Source organism: Schistocerca serialis, chromosome 3 (genome assembly GCF_023864345.2).
Source record: "Schistocerca serialis cubense isolate TAMUIC-IGC-003099 chromosome 3, iqSchSeri2.2, whole genome shotgun sequence".
NCBI lineage: Eukaryota > Metazoa > Arthropoda > Insecta > Orthoptera > Acrididae > Schistocerca > Schistocerca serialis.
Genome location: NC_064640.1, coordinates 217,492,543 through 217,506,822, shown reverse-complemented (window position 1 = coordinate 217,506,822; position 14,280 = coordinate 217,492,543). Strand labels below are relative to the sequence as shown.

Below are 14,280 nucleotides of genomic sequence, written 5' to 3'. Positions count from 1 at the left end.
GAAAAGATTTGAAAGCAACAAATACGCCGTTCCAAAAGACAAAGAGCTACTACCAGCAATGGAGATTCCTTATGTAATTATTGCGGATGAATCCTTCCCTCTTAAAACCTATTTGATGCGTCCATACAGCAAAGTAGCCATTACAAGTGACGAAGAGAAGGTATACAACTACCGTCATTCAAGAGCTCGACAGACTGTAGAAAATGCGTTCGGAATTCTAGCCGGGCGCTGGAGAATATTTCTAAAGCCTATTGAAACTAAACCAGAAACTGCCGATCTGATAGTTTTAGCTCCCACCTGTCTACACAACATGCTTCGGAATACATCAACAAATATTTCCCCTTTCGAGGAACAAATCAGAATGGAAATTGAACACATTCATGGTGTAGCCAACCTCGAACCTGTTCGTAGAAATTTCGTGAGAGAAGCGGCCATCACCAGAGATAAGTTCAAAAAGGACTTCGTTTCTGATTATGGTTCAGCAAGTTGTCCTTGGCAATGGCACTCCATTCGAAAGGGTAGAGTTGCTCCATGACACGTCCAGTATTATTTACTTAATACGCCCATTCGTTATAACCGATCGTTTTAAGTTCAATTGGGTGTTATTTTTTATTACAATTTATATAATCCAATTTATATAATAGATATCTGTTATATTCATGTCTGGTTCTACTTGTCATGGATTGATACTTTTTTCCTATCAATATAAAATATAACGCCTATTGAACTATTATAAATTGTAAAAAAGAAAAACTAATCAAAATATGGAAAAAGTAACTGTTTTCACTAACCTGTAATGCCGAGTTTTTCTCCTATTTCGTCCCAAGCCTCTTTCTTTGAATGCTGGTTACGATATTCCCGGTTTGTAGGGTCATACAGCACCGGATTTGACCGAACGTATTCAATCATCTCCTCCATCTTCAAATAATAACTGCAAACGGTAGAGGAGAAACCACTTCACACTTCTGACGCCTTCCCACGACTGACGAAAATCTACAACTTTAGATATTCTTCCCACGCGTCATAAGGCGTGTAGTGTCAGATTGCATCATCCATCGCATTCCCACGTCACGTCAGCTCAGTATAAACATAAGCGCAGAAAACCCTGTGTTGGATTTTTATATCACGCGCCTTATGACGTGAGCCCACGTGTTTCCACGTCACGTCAGAGTAGTCTGTATTCGCCCTAAGTTGCACCGCTGAGATTGAAAGAGACGGTCGACGCAGTCAGAATACTAAAAAACTACAAAGCTCCAGCGCGAAATGGAATAACAGATGAAATGAACAGAGAGGAGATACGATTTCGAAAAATTACGCAAACTCGTTATCAACATCTGGAATGAAGAAAGACTGTCATCTGAGTGAAAAGAAGCGGTCATACTATCAATACATAAAAAGTGCGATAAACAGCTATACAGAAATTACAAATGCATTTCACTAATTTGCACGGCCTATAAAGTATTCCCCAAGATTCTCCAGAAAAGATTCGAAACGTATTTAAGGGATAATAGGTTAGAAGCCAGCGAGATTTATGAAGAATCGACCCACCACTCACCAGATATTTGTACTGAAAGAAGCCATATCAAAATATTTGGAGCACAAAAAAAACAATGGCTATTTTGTTTGTTGATTTTAAGAAGCCTACAATGGCAGTGAGAAAAGTTGTGAGCTGAAAATGCACAAGTTTGGAATACCAAAGAAGATACAAATCTTGTAAAAGTTACACTGAAAGGCTCAAAAGGGATTGTGAAAATGGATGGAGAATATTCCATGGCTTTACGACATAAATTCAGGAGTCAGGCAAGGAGACGGAATACCACCATCTCGTACAGTGTAATAATACAGGAAGCACTGGGTGCAACAAGTGAAGCATATGAATAAAAATAAATGTACTGGCCTTTGCGGATGATGTAGCATTAATCGTAGAAAATCTAGATGACCTGAAACTACTAGCAAGAAAGCTAGTTCAAAAAGCAAAAGAAGTTGGATTAGAGGCAAATGATGAGAAAATCAACATTCATGAGGATAGAAAGAAATTACAAGACAAAAAGACAGGAAGCCATACATATTGAGGATCACAGTTTGAGGAAGCGGAAGAGTTTAAATATCTGGGGGTTGCAGTAAATAACAGTATTGATGAGAAACAGGGAATAGAAGCGAGGATAAAAGCGGCATCCAAAGCATCATATTCACTCAACAAACTGTTTTCCAAAATTTTAACAAGAGGACCAAAATAAGGCCATATGAAACTGTAATCATACGGGTGCTACTATATGGACCAGAAATATGGAGAATAGATAAGTATACAGAGATAAAAATAAAGGTTTTTAAAAATAGAATACCGATGAAGACATTTGGAACAATTTGTGAGGGAGAAGAATGGCGAAGAAAAAAATCAGGGAGCTCAGTGAGGCATATAAGAAGTCAGATATTGTTGTGGAAGCCAAGACAACGAGGCTGATATAGGCCGGACACTTCCTTAGAAGAGAGGAGGGATCTAGATTGACAGAAGTGTCAGAGAAGAAACATAAGGGCGAAGGCAGGCAGACGTAAAATAATGGAGAGATCGAGTGGCTAAAGATCTTCAGATACTTTCAGCAAGGTGTCAAAACCTGACTCGGTTTGTGAGGCCAGGAGAGTAAGAGTAAGTAAGAGTACTTATAGTCCACCTGTGTAGAAGACGTAGGTGTCAAAAAACGTATCGTTTAGGAGAACTGCGTCTAGCAGACAATTGATTGCCTTTCTATAGTTTTTAAGTTTCATTCAAGCTTTTAAGGTAGTTCGAAAAATTCCAAACACAAAAATGGTTCAAATGGCTCTGAGAACTATGGGACTTAACTTCTGAGGTCATCAGTCCCCTAGAACTAAGAACTACTTAAACCTAACTAACCTAAGGACATCACACACATTCATGCCCGAGGCAGGATTCGAACCTGCGATCGTAGTGGTCGCGCGGTTTCAGACTGAAGCGCCTAGAACCGCTCGGTCACACCGGCCGGCTTCCAAACACACCTACTGAGAGTTGCCATGGCCTGATAATGGGTAAGTTGTTGTTGTTGTCTTCAGTCCTGAGACTAGTTTGATGCAGCTCTCCATGCTACTCTATCCTGTGCAAGCTTCTTCATCTCCCAGTACTTACTGCAACCTGCATCCTTCTGAATCTGCTTAGTGTATTCATCTCTTGGTCTCCCTCTATGATTTTTACCCTCCACGCTGCCCTCCAATGCTAAATTTGTGATTCCTTGATGCCTCAGAACATGTCCTACCAACCGGTCCCTTCTTCTTGTCAAGTTGTGCCACAAACTCCTCTTCTCCCCAATTCTATTCAATACCTCCTCATTAGTTATGTGATCTACCCATCTAATCTTCAGCATTCTTCTGTAGCACCACATTTCGAAAGCTTCTATTCTCTTCTTGTCCAAACTATTTATCGTCCATGTTTCACTTCCATACATGGCTACACTCCATACAAATACTTTCAGAAACGACTTCCTGACACTTAAATCTATACTCGATATTAACAAATTTCTCTTCTTCAGAAACGCTTTCCTTGCCATTGCCAGTCTACTCAGTTTGTATATTTTGCTTATTTTTTCACAGTTTCACACAACTTCTTCCTGTTTTCTTAATTGATCTGTGTTCAGTTTATCAAGGCCTATCCACTGTGCCAACTTATAACTAAATCTGAGGGGGATGCGATGGGGAGGTTCCCTTGTAAGACAAGTCGTAGGGTCAGTATTGCCTCACGTGTTCCAACATTTCTGCGGAATCCAAACTGATCTTCATCGTGGTCGGCTTCTACCAGTTTTTCCATTCGTCTGTAAAGAATTCGCGCTAGTATTTTGCAGCTGTGACGAAAAACTGATAGTTCGGTAATTTTCACATCTGTCAACACCTGCTTTCTTTGGGATTGGAATGATTATATTCTTCTTGAAATCTGAGGGTATTTCGCCTGTCTCATACATCTTGCTCACCAGATTTTAGAGTTTTGTCAGGACTGGCTCTCCCAAGGCCGTCAGTAGTTCCAATGGAATGTTGTCTACTCCCGGGCCCTTGTTTCGACTCAGGTGTTTCAGTGCTCTGTCAAACTCTTCACGCAGTATCATTTCTCCCATTTCATCTTCATCTACATCCTCTTCCATTTCCATAATATTGTCCTCAAGTACATCGCCCTTGTATACACCCTCTATATACTCCTTCCACCTTTCTGATTTCCCTTCTTTGCTTAGAACTGGGTTTCCATCTGAGCTCTTGATATTCATACAAGTGGCTCTCTTTTCTCCAAAGATCACTTTAATTTTCCTGTAGGCAGTATCTATCTTACCCCTAGTGAGATAAGCCTCTACATCTTTACATTTGTCCTCTAGCCATTCCTGCTTAGCCATTTTGCACTTCCTGTCGATCTCATTTTTGAGACGTTTGTATTCCCTTTTGCCTGCTTCATTTACTGCGTTTTTATATTTTCTCCTTTCATCAATTAAATTCAATATTTCTTCTGTTACCCAAGGATTTCTACTAGCCCTCGCCTTTTTACCTACTTGATAATCTGCTGCCTTCACTACTTCATCCCTCTGAGCTACCCATTCTTCTTCTACTGTATTTCTTTCCCCCATTCCTGTCAATTGTTCCCTTATACTCTCCCTGAAACTCTGTACAACCTCTGGTTCTTTCAGTTTATATAGGTCCCATCTCCTTAAATTCCCACCTTTTTCAGTTTCTTCAGTTTTAATCTACAGTTCATAACCAATAGATTGTGGTCAGAGTCCACATCTGCCCCTGGAAATATATTACAATTTAAAACCTGGTTCCTAAATCTCTGTCTTACCATTATATAATCTATCTGATACCTTCTAGTATCTCCAGGATTCTTCCATGTATACAACCTTCTTTTATGAGTCTTGAACCAAGTGCTAGCTATGATTAAGTTATGCTCTGTGCAAAATTCTACCAGACGGCTTCCTCTTTCATTTCTCTCCCCCAATCCATATTCACCTACTATGTTTCCTTCTCTCCCTTTTCCTACTCTCGAATTCCAGTCACCCATGACTATTAAATTTTCGTCTCCCTTCACTACCTGAATAATTTATTTTATCTCATCATACATTTCATCAATTTCTTCATCATCTGCAGGGCTAGTTGGCATATAAACTTGTGCTACTGTAGTAAGCATGTGCTTCGTGTCTATCTTGGCCACAATAATGCGTTCACTATGCTGTTTGTAGTAGCTTACCTGCACTCCTATTTTTTTTATTCATTATTAAACCTACTCCTGCATTACCCCCATGAACCATGGACCTTGCCGTTGGTGGGGAGGCTTGCGTGCCTCAGCGATACAGATGGCCGTACCGTAGGTGCAACCACAACGGAGGGGTATCTGTTGAGAGGTCAGACAAACGTGTGGTTCCTGAAGAGGGGCAGCAGCCTTTTCAGTAGTTGCAGGGGCAACAGTCTGGATGATTGACTGATCTGGCCTTGCAACACTAACCAAAACGGCCTTGCTGTGCTGGTACTGCGAACGGCTGAAAGCAAGGGGAAACTACAGCCGTAATTTTTCCCGAGGGCTTGCAGCTTTACTGTATGGTTAAATGATGATGGCGTCTTCTTGGGTAAAATATTCCGGAGGTAAAATAGTCCCCCATTCGGATCTCCGGGCGGGGACTACTCAGGAGGACGTCGTTATCAGGAGAAAGAAAACTGGCGTTCTACGGATCGGAGCGTGGAATGTCAGATCCCTCAATCGGGCAGGTAGGTTAGAAAATTTAAAAAGGGAAATGGATAGGTTGAAGTTAGATATAGTGAGAATTAGTGAAGTTCGGTGGCAGGAGGAACAAGACTTTCGTCAGGTGAATACAGGGTTATAAATACAAAATCAAATGGGTAAGTAGATACCTGTATTTATATTTTGCATAGGTAAGGGACCTCGAACTCCGAACGGTATCTTATTTACTGAACATATGTTGGCCTTGTTTGGGATTTGATTTAAAATGGTTTTGTTCTGAAGGTGGGAGGAGGGTTTCAAAGTCTCGAGGCCTTCGAGGTTTGAAGGCTGCCCCTCAGAACCAGACGTTTGGGGTGTGCTGCCCACTCCGCCCCCCTCCTAGTCCGTCACTGACTTTCAAAATGGTCGTCTCATATAGGATTCTGGATCTGATTTAAATTTAGTCTTTTGCTGTCTCTAAAAATCCGCATGCACAGATCATTAGTATACTTCTCGAGAATACTGAAGTAACGAAATTGTGTTGATGGGCCGGCCGCTGTGGCCGAGCGGTTCTAGGCGCTTCAGTCTGGAACCGCTCTGCTGCAACGGTCGCAGGTTCGAATCCTGCCTTGGGCATGGATGTGTGTGATGTCCTTAGGTTAGTTAGGTTTGAGTAGTTCTAAGTCTAGGGGACTGATGACCTCAGATGTTAAGTCCCATAGTGCTCAAAGCCATTTGAACCATTTTTTTTTTTTGTGTCGATGGAAGCGTATAGCATACACATTCTTCATTCCCCGATGGATGCCTACAAGTGCCTGTCCTTCAGCAGCCAAGAAAACAGTAACAGCACGTTGGTCGTGTTTGGACGCATTTGGTAATAACGTCGCCATTTCTGCATTTCCCGCACGCACTTCGGAAAGATACGAATGTCACAATAATTCCTTTCCTCCATGTCTGTGCTTTTTAATTTGTCAAGAATCAAGAATCTTTACTAGCCACTGACTATACAAGGAGGGGGAGGGGGGGGGGGTGAACAAAAAGTTTCCGTTCGGTGGCTGTACAGTCCACCAGAATCGGTATGCCAATCAGGCAAAATCGCCGTGAGCACTAAGGCAATCATCCTACCGACGCAACAGGTTGAAGATCCCCGTTTCGTAAAACACCATGTTCTACAGCATGAAAAAGTCCGTAACTGCCTACTATACCTTCTCGTCCGATAGTAACCGTCGACCTATCAAGACCTTTCTTAAGGGATCGAGGACGTCATCATCGCACGTGGGGAGATCGGGACTATAGAGCAGTTGCACGACTTTCTCCCACTTGAGTTGGCGTAACTTCTGTATTACCACATTTGCGATATAGGGGCGTCTTGTGTCGAATCGCGACAGTACGGAACTTGGTCCACCATTTCACAACGGTAGTTTTCGATAGGTATGCTGCCCCATACACATTCTTCATTCCCCAAGGAATGTCTACCAATGTCTGTCCTTCAGCAGCCGAGAAAAGAATAACAGCACATTGGTCCTGTTTGGAAGCATTTGGTAGCGACGTCGCTGTAGTTCACACGCATCTCGGAAAGACACAAATGCCACACTAATTCCTTGCCCCCGTGTCTGTGTTTATATACCCGCATCGGAGTCGTGCTAGGTTACATATTTTCTGCAGCAACGCCGCCAAATGGTACTTTTTGATTGTCCCTTATATCAAATGAGATAGGTTTCGTCATCTGTACACAATAAAAACTAACAAGACAATAAGTACAGTTCATAAAAGCAATTAATATGCAAACATTTACTAAATGCAAAATACGAGGGTAATCCCAAAAGTAAGGTCTCCTGTTTTTTCTATAAGTACATAGACCTCTTTATTTCCACAATGGTTTACATCAGTTTACAGCTTGAACATTTAGCTATTTTTCGACATAATCACCATTTCTGTCGATGCACTTTGTAGACGCTGTGGAAGTTTTTGTATGCCCATGTCATACCAGCTCGCCGTCATGCTGTTCAGAAAGTTATGAACCTCTTCTTTCACCTCGTCGTCGGAGATGAATCGCTTTCCGGCCAAATGTTCTTTTAACATAGGGAACAGGTGGTAGTCACTTGGCGCCTAGTCAGGACTATAGGGTGGGTGGGTGTATATGTTCCACTGAAACTGTTACAGGAGAGCAACGGTTTGCCGAGCGATGTGTGGACGAGCGTTGTCATGGAGAATGCGTACGCCATTGCTCAACATTCTTCTTCTCCGGTTCTGAATTGCCCGTTTGAGTTTTTTTCAGAGTCTCACAGTACCTGTCAGCGTTAATTGTGGTCCCAGTGGGCATTAAGTCGACCAACAATACCCCTTTCCGATCCCAAAAAAACGGTTGTCATGACTTTACCGGCAGACTGTGTTTGTTTGAATTTCCGCGGCTTTGGCGAAGAAGGAAGCCGCCACTGGCGTGATTGTTGCTTGGTCTAAGGTGTAAAGTGGTATGGCCAGGTTTCGTCTCCGGTGACAATTGAGTCCAGAAAGCTGTCCAGCTCGGCTGCAAGGCGGTGAAGAAATGCGCGTGAAGCATCAACTCGTTGCCGCATGTGGTCCTCAGTCCGCATGTGTGGCACCCATCTTGCGCACACCTTCCGGTAGTTCAATGTGAGCGGTGCTTCGGGAAACCCCATGAATCAACGTGCAGAGATCATCCAGGGTGATCCGCCGATCTTCATGCATGCTTTGCTCAAACTTCAACACGATCTCCTCAGCAACTCACGGTCTCCCGCTGCTTTGTTCGTCGTGAATTTCGGTCCGACCAGCTACAAACTCTACACCACTTACGAACAGCCGGCCGCGGTGGCCGAGCGGTTCTAGGCGCTCAGTCTGGAACCGCGCGACTGCTACGGTCGCAGGTTCGAATCCTGCCTCGGGCATGGATGTGTGTGATGTCCTTAGGTTAGTTAGGTTTAAGTAGTTCTAAGTTCTAGGGGAATGATGACCACTGATGTTAAGTCCCATAGTGATCAGAGCCATTTGAACCATTGAACTTACGAACATTTTTGACATCCATGCACGACTCACCATACACTTCGTCAATTGGCGATGGATTTCAATCGGCGCAGTGCCTTTTGCTTTCAAAAACCGAATAACTGCGCGCAATTCGCACTTGGCGATAACAGCCAGCGGGAGCTCAATTCTCAATGGCTGCCAAGCCAAGACTGAGCGCTTCTGTGCGGCGTGCGCATGTTTACACATAGCTCGTGAAGCACTCTTCATAACAGTGTGACCAAGTGCCACACAGAGTTCTGTACTTATAAAAAAATAGGAGACCTTACTTTTGGGATTACCCTCGTACATTGAATAGTGAATGCAATGATTAAATAATCATTTATTTAAATGCAGTCAATAAATTAATATAAAACTTTCTGAAAGATTAAAACCGTGTGCCAGACCTGCGCTCGAAACTGGAATCTTTGTCTTTCGCTGGTAAATGCTCTACCGACTGAGCTATCCAGGCACAGCCCATGAGTTGCGCTCAAAACTTGACTTCCGCCAGTGCCTCTCTCCCACGTTGTAAAATTCGCAGAAGTTACGCTGCATACCTTGTAGGACTAGCATTTCTGGAAGAAAGGGTGTTGTGAAGAAATGCCTGAGCTACAGATTTGACGATTGTTTCCAGGTCCAAGTCCAGGTTCGGCATAAAGTTTTAATCTGACAATAAGTTACAAATCAACACACACGCCGCAGCGGGGTGAAAATGCAACTTAATTAAAGCAAGTCTTCTGGTCCAGATTGTATACCAGTTAGGTTCCTTTCAGAGTATGCTAATGCATTAACCCCATACTTAACAATCATATACAACCGTTCGCTCGACGAAAGATCCGTACCCAAAGGTTGGAAAGTTGCACAAGCCACACCAATATTCAAGAAAGGTAGTAGGAATAATCCACTAAATTACAAGCCCATATCATTAACGTCGATATGCAGTACGATTTTGGAACATATATTGTATTTGAACATTATGAATTACCTCGAAGAAAACGGTCTATTGTCACATAGTCAACATGGATTTGTGAAACACAAGTAGCTCTTTATTCGCATGAAGTGCTGAGTGCTATAGACAAGGGATTTCAGATTGATTCCGTATTTCTGGATTTCCGGAAGGCTTTTGACACTGTACCACACAAGCGGCTTGTAGTGAAATTGCGTGCTTATAGAATATCGTCTCAGTTATGTGACTGGATTCGTGATTTCCTGTCCGAGAGGTCCCAGTTCGTAGTAATTGACGGAAAGTCAGCGAATGAAACAGAAGCGATTTGTGGCGTTCCCCAAGGTAGTGTTATAGGCCCTTTGCTGTTCCTTATCTATATAAACGATTTGGGAGACAATCTCAGCAGCAGTCTTAGGTTGTTTGCAGAACATGCTGTCGTTTATTGACTAATAAAGTCATCAGAAGATAAAAACAAATTGCAAAACGATTTAGAAAAGATATCTGAATGGTGAGAAAATTGGTAGTTGACACTAAATAACGAAAAGTGTGAGGTCATCCGCAAGAGTGCTAAAAGGAATCCGTTAAACTTCGGTTACACGATAAATCAGTCAAATCTACAGGCCGTAAATTCAACTAAATACCTAGGAATTACAATTACAAACAACTTAAATTGGAAGGAACGCGTAGAAAATGTCGTGGGAAAGACTAACCAAAGACCGCCTTTTATTGACAGGACACTTAGAAAATGTAACAGATCTACTAAGGAGACTGCCTACACTATGCTTGTCCGTCCTCTTAGAATACTGCTGCGCGGTGTGGGATCCTTACCAGATAGGATTGACGGAGTACATCGAAAAAGTTCAAAGAAGGGCAGCACGTTTTGGACTATCGCGAAATATGGGAGAGAGTTTCAGTGAAATGATACAGGATTTGGGCTGGGCATCATTAAGACAAAGGCGTTTATCGTTGCGACGGAAACTTCTCACGAAATTCCAATCACCAGCTTTCTCCTCCGATTGCGAAGATATTTTGTTGACACCAACCTACATAGGGAGAAGCGATCACCACGATAAAATAAAGGTAATCAGAGCTCACACGTAAAGATATAGGTGTTCGTTCTTTCCGCGCGCTATACGAGATTGGAATAGTAGAGAATTGTGGTGGTTCGATGAACCCTCCGCCAGGCATTTCAATGTGATTTGCAGAGTATCCATGTAGATGTAGATACAATATCAAAGTTGTATTAATCATGAGCTTTAATAAATACTTTTAACTGAGTTGTTGTTGTGGCCTTTAGTCTGAAGACTGTTTTGCTGGTCCACACTAGGCTATCCTGTTCATACCCCTGTATATCTACATAGCTACTGTAACATATTTCCTCGTCGTATCTGTGTGCTAGTCTTGCATGCCATTGTTGTGGCCAGAGCCTCTTTTCAGTTTCAGCAGAGAGGGGTTTTTTGTTCGGCCTGAAGATGATGGACCAATCTTTCCCTAATCCTCCTAAATGGATAGTGGTCAGAGCTAAGTAGGCTGATTTCAAGGTTGAATAATTTTTCCATGACGGCCTGTGTTTTCCAACACCAGTTCCAGGAAAACTTCTGAAACTACTGACAGAAAGCAGCACCTTAAACAAGCACTGTATGCCGGAGCAGGAAATGGCCAGTGAAGAGAGCCTAAGTTCTTCTTCTTATTCAGATTGTCTAGATGGTCTAAATGTTAAATAATTACATGGAGCATTCTGGGAGCTCGTGAAATCGGAGAGTCGGCCGACATCCCTTGCGGGTGTAAGTGGGTCGTGTGCCTTTTTGGGCAGAGGTAGTGTTCTAAAGTAATTTGCTGAAGTCAGTAGTTGGTGATTTTGAGTGATCAGTCAAGTTATTTTTCCATAGGCAAAGTCTACAACAGTCATATGGGCGTTCAAATGAGCCAGCGTGAAATTCTGCTGAGGCACTTTCCAGTTTTGGGTTGGGTTGTTTGGAGGAGGAGACCAGACAGCGAGGTCATCGGTCTCATCGGATTATGGTAGGACGGGGAAGGAACTCGGCCGTGCCCTTTCAAAGGAACCATCCCGGCATTTGCCTGAAGGGATTTAGGGAAATCACAGAAAACCTAATACAGGATGATCGTGTCCAGTGTGCTAGCCACTGCGCCACCTTGCTCGGTTTTCCAGTTTTGCAAGCGAGTGTTGAACGGAGTGAGCGCGCACCTGTCTGGTATGTAGAGCCCTTACATCAGATCGCGGAGCCAGTAGCTAGATGGAGAGTGGTGTTTTAGCGAACGAGACGGTCTTGGCGATACTCAATAGAAGCCAATAAATTGTATTTATTTAGCGGAAATTTTCAGAGTGTCGTTTTCGTCTGTCTTTTTCCTTATCGGTCTTGAAGCGTATTCTTGTTTTGTTATGAGGAATTTATTGGCTGCAGTTGTTTGGAGCCAGTTGGAGACAGTGTGGGAACTGTAAAATTAAACTAACTACTTCTGAAAAGGCTTCGGAAGACCCAACGGTACCGACCGACCGCCACGCTATCCTCAACAGCAGAGGTCATCTGATGCAGATATGGAGGGGTGCGGTGTCGGCTCACCGCTCTCCCGGTTGTTGTCGGGTTTACATATCTGGAGCAGGGACTGCTCGATCGAGTAGCTCCTCAATTAGCATCACAAGGCTGAGTCCACCCCAGTAGGTCACTAGCACATAATCACCCATCCAAGTGCCAAACACGCCCGACGGTGCTTAACTTCGGTGATACGACGAGAACCGGTGTATCCACTGCGGCACGGCCGTTGACGTGAGGACTGTAAGTACTATACGTATTCCAGTCAAGAGATCAGATTTTTAAATCTTTCTGAAAGTATTTGCACTGCTATAGGCTTTGTTTGTTGGCATTGGAGTAGTGAGAAGTTAACTTAATCTGGGTCCTCCAATAAACGTTTCCGATTAATCCCACGTAGTAGTACGTCGTGTCATTTGTCTTTCATGCAGCACAGCGTCGATACTTCTTAAATTAAGTCCCCGGCCCCGTGTATGACCTTGTGCGACGCCACGAAACTGCAACCTGCAACTTTAACCTGTTTACTGTGATCAAGCCACTCTCTCCCTCGACAATTTTTACCTTCCACTACGAAACTGGCGATTGCTTGATGCCTCAGGGTATGCCCTATTAACTGATCACTTCTTTTATTCCTGTTGTGCCATAAATTTCTTTCTTCCCCAACTCGATTCAGTACCACCCCATTACTTATTCGATCTACTCATCTAATCTTCAACATTCTTCAGCGGCACCACATTTCAAAAGCTTCTATTCTCTTCTTGTCTGAACTGTTTACAGCCCAAGTTCCACTTTGGTACACGGCTATACTCCATAAAAATACCTCGAGAAAAGACCTCATAACACTTAAATTTATATTCGATACGAAAAAGTTTCTCGTTTTCGGAAACACTTTTCTTACTATTGCCGTTCTATAACTTATATCCTCTCTACTTCTGCCGCCGGGCAACGGCCTCGCAGCAGTGGATACAACTGTTCCCGTCAGATCACCGAAGTTAGGCGCTGTCGGGCGTGGCCGGCGCTTAGTTGGGTGACCATCCGGTCCACCATGCGCTGTTGCCATTTTGCGGGGTGCACTCAGCCTCGTGATGCCAACTGAGGAGCTACTCGACCGAATAGTAGCGGCTCCGGCCACAGAAAACCATCGTAACGGCCGGGAGAGTGGTGTGCTGACCACACGTCCCTCCTATCCACATCCTCAGCTGACGATGACACGGCGATCGGATGGTCCCGATGGGCCACTTGTGGCCTGAAGACGGAGTGCTACTTCTGCCGCCATCTCTTATTTTGCTGTCCAAATAGCAAAACTCATCTTCTACTTTTAGACTGTAAGTATGTTTTTGGGGATAGTTGGCGTCTAGTTTCAAGCGCCTGCTAGTTCATATTTTCCAGCTCTCCCGTGGGTCCAATAAAATTGTGGCCATTCGTGCTGTCCTTCTTTGTATAAAATCAGTATCCACTGTTAGTTCTGTCTGGTATGTTTTCCACACACTTGAACAGTACTGTAAGACAGATGACACGGGTATTTTGTAAACAATCTCCTTCGTAGACTGATTACATTTTCAGCTTCCTACCAATGAACCAAAGTATACCACCTGCTTTACTTATTCCATTTCATATCCCAACAAACTGTACACCCAGGTATTTGTATAAGTTGACTGACGCCGGTTGTAACTCACTGATATTGTAATAACAGAATACTGCGTTCTGTGAATTGTAAACTTCTACATTTCTGAATATTTAAAGCAAGTTGCTAATTTTTACACCACTTTGAAGTCTTATCAAGAGCTGACTGGATATTAGTTCAGCTTTTTCGGACAGTACTATATTCTAGATGCAGGAAGTCTGACACTACTATTAAAATTTTCAGCCTTGTCACTAATATACCATATGCAAACCAAGGTTCCCAACGCACTTCCCTGGAGCACACCTGAAGTTACTGCTATATCTATCGATGACTCTCAATCCACAAGAACATGCTGCATCCTTCCTACCAAGAAATCTCGAGTCTAGTCATAAATTTGGGTTGATATCCCATTGATCATGCATTCGCTGATATTTATTGTGGTGAT

The 14,280-nt window shown here is 43.2% G+C and overlaps 1 protein-coding gene across 1 annotated transcript in view; it reads right to left on the bottom strand.

Annotated features, from left to right (window-relative positions):
• LOC126470754 (uncharacterized) overlaps positions 1 to 14,280 on the bottom strand; it is a 73,819-nt gene that overhangs the window by 12,972 nt on the left and 46,567 nt on the right. The gene's annotated exons all lie outside the window — the stretch shown is intronic.